A 3,105-nucleotide genomic window follows, 5' to 3' on the forward strand; every position below is an offset into this window, starting at 1 on the left:
CGATCACAGGAAGCTTGCTTAGCATGGTTGTTGTTGTTGTCTTGTCCTTATGCACACAAAGGACAAAACCCATACCCTTACAAAAGTTGTACTGTACGAAGCCAACTAGTCGACTCTTTGTCCACCAACTTTAGCTAAGGATGTCTGCTCTTGAATAGTGCTTTTGTACTATTCACTGTAGCAAAGGACAAACCTTCCTTTTAAGCCTTGACACGCACTCTAAATCTACCATATTGCATTAAATGGACATTTAATGCACTAGGTATAAATAGAAGTGTTTCTTCTCCAAACAGAGAGCGCGCATCTCTCTCTCTAACATAATTCTTACTTCAAGCATCTTCTAGCTTAAGTAAAGGATCTTTCTTTTAGCAACTTCTTTTTTTGTAATTGCTAAAGCATTATGTGTAACCAAAGGTTGTTTAGATAGGTTTTTATTACCTTATCTTTCTGCAAACAATCTTGTAAAATATGTATTGATCTTCTCTATCAATATATATTTTAAATTTGAAAATACTGTGTTTGTATTCATCCCCCACCCCCTTTTACAAATTGTTTCTCTTCTTGTAGACCCTTACAAGACCAACAACAATCAATATATTAATTAAAATAAATAAATATATGTCTTCTTTAAAAAATCACACCATTATAATTGTTGTGTCGATATGTTTGAAATGGGACCATATTAAATATTTTTATATCTAATTTTATATCATTAAATATTATAAATAATTATGAATTATGTTTAATACTTACATTTGAGATCATCTCCGGTCACAATCTGAGCAATTAAATTTTGAATAGGACAAAAAGAGTTTTAGAGAAAAAATAAAAATAGGTTACTAATCCTTCTCACTCAACAATCTAGGATCGAGTCATTTTTTACTAAATGAAATTAACATGTGACATTTGTTTATTGGTTAGTTTAGTTTCTTTTTAAAAATAAAATTCATCTAATTAATGTAACACCCGAAAATTTAGAACACTTAATTTATCTGTTTAATTCCTTGTCTAGTGTGTGTGTGCCTTTATACATATATATATATATATATATATATATATTTATATATATATATATTTATATATATATATATATATTTATATATATATATATATATTTATATATATTTAGTCATTAAGTACTTGGGAATAGAAAGCTGTAAAGTGAAGACTAAAAAGGGGGAGTTGCAGCCTATAACCCTACCATGTCTTGTCCTCTAAAGATAAGAAAGAAAAGGAAGGGATTAGGTTTCACCTTTCTCCTGCAATCTTAAAGAAGAAAGAGAAAATGGGGGGGGGGAAAGGAGCTAGACAGAAAAAAAGAAGAAAAGAGTAGAAATGAAAGGAAGGAAAGAAAGGAGAGAAGAAAAGGGAGAGTAGAAAGGGCAAGCATTCTACGGTTGAAGAAGAAGAACAGCCCTGCTGTCTGCTGCCTTTCTTCGTGTTCCGGCTGTCCAAACAGCAAGAGGCTGTCGTGAGTTTTCTTCACAGCAAACAGCAACAGCAAGCAGCAGTCGCTGCTGTGCTGTTTCTCCTTCTTCTCGACTAAACAGCCATGCTGCCGTACGTTTTCTTCAACAGCAAACAGCCCACGACTGTTCTTCACAACAGCAAACAGCTCACGGCTGTTCTTCGCGACAGCAAAAAGCAGCCACAGACGCTGTTTTGACTTACCGTCTTCGCCGGACAGCAGCAGCAGCAACAAATAAAGGGGGGCTGTCGGTGCTTTTCCGTCGCCTCTCAAACAGCAAGAATCAGCAGCAGAACAGCCGCAGCAAACAGCAAGGGAGCACAGCAGCCTTGCCGGGCTATTTCGGCGCTTCCCGATCACTCTAACAGCAGCCTCGCTGTGTTATTGTTCCGTCGTCTCAGTCGTCGAACAGCAGCAAAGCAGCAGCTCCAAACAGTGGCCGAAAGCCATTGCTTTCTTCGCATCCTCGTCAAACTGCAGCACCAAACAGTGGCCGAACGCCACTGCCTTTCTTCGTCGTTTTCGCCGAGCCAAACAGCAACAATAGTAGCTGTTGTATTGTACCAGACCCTGCTGTTTTATTGCCTTCTCCATCTTCCTTTTAGCTTCAAGATCTTAGGATTTCTCTTAAATCCTACAATGTGAGTTCATACTAACCTTTTAGAAGTTTTGATACCATTCCTTTGATTTTCTTCATGAATGGCTATTTTGGTGAAATTCTTGAGTATTGATCTTGTAATCAATAATATAAACATGGTTAGATGGTATTTTGATTGTTGGAATAAATATTGAATCCAAAATATGGCTTTTAGCCTATTTAGTTGGTGAATTCGACAGCACCAAATCTACCCGAGATGCTGTTTTGAATGTGCGATAACTTCTTAACCGTAGCTCGGATTGCTACGATTCTGGACATTTTAGAAAGCTTATATGTAGATCTAAACCTGTYCTTTAGACACTTTTTAGAAATAAGACTTCTAGGTTGGTTATATTTGSGTCTCAAAACTGATAAAAGTTAATTTTAAGCTGTCAGTTATAGTTCCTAAAATGAGTTTAAATTAAGTTTGGTTAAGTTTTTGTCGTCGGATCTTTATGAAACTTTGGGTACATATTACAAGTGTTAAATAAGCTCACTTGGTCCTTCCAGAGTGACCGTTGGTCGATTTTTAGACGTATATGGACGTAGAGCCTAAGTTGGCTCGATTGTTTGAGTATYGAAAAGCACTGTGAGTTCATCCCACTCCCCTTTTTACGAGAACTCATACTATTCGAGTTGGTGTGTTCTATCTATTATATGCCCTACATATTGTAGAATTTACTTGTTTATTTGAAGAGGGCGGTTTAAGTGAAAAGTGCATAAACTTGGAAACTTTCGTTAATTACACTTGGACGAGTTAAAAGAGGCTTTGTTTCGAAAATGGGGTCCGTGTCCTCACAATATTTCTCTTGGTCATAAAGCTAAAAGAGAACCCCTTAAAGCTACACATGGTGTACTTATCTAGAAAAGAAGGGTATTTTTATTTGATTAAGGACTTATATAAAAATCTTATTGTGTATAAGTGCCTTTATGCTTAATTTACCGCCTTTGATCATGACACCATGAGGTATTGGATTATGAACATGAAAGTCGTCTTATT

At 36.2% G+C, this 3,105-nt stretch overlaps 1 long non-coding RNA gene across 1 annotated transcript in view; it reads left to right on the forward strand.

Moving 5' to 3' along the window:
• The first annotated feature begins 2,041 nt into the window (after positions 1-2,041).
• Positions 2,042-3,105, forward strand: part of LOC112501959 — a 1,816-nt gene continuing 752 nt past the window's right edge. Inside the window, exon 1 of the long non-coding RNA XR_003067592.1 lies at positions 2,042-2,109. This is a non-coding gene — a long non-coding RNA (uncharacterized LOC112501959). The remainder of the gene's footprint in view (positions 2,110-3,105) is intronic.

This window comes from Cynara cardunculus, unplaced genomic scaffold, assembly GCF_001531365.2.
Source record: "Cynara cardunculus var. scolymus isolate 2C unplaced genomic scaffold, CcrdV1 Un_Scaffold_739, whole genome shotgun sequence".
NCBI classification, from domain to species: Eukaryota; Viridiplantae; Streptophyta; class Magnoliopsida; order Asterales; family Asteraceae; genus Cynara; species Cynara cardunculus.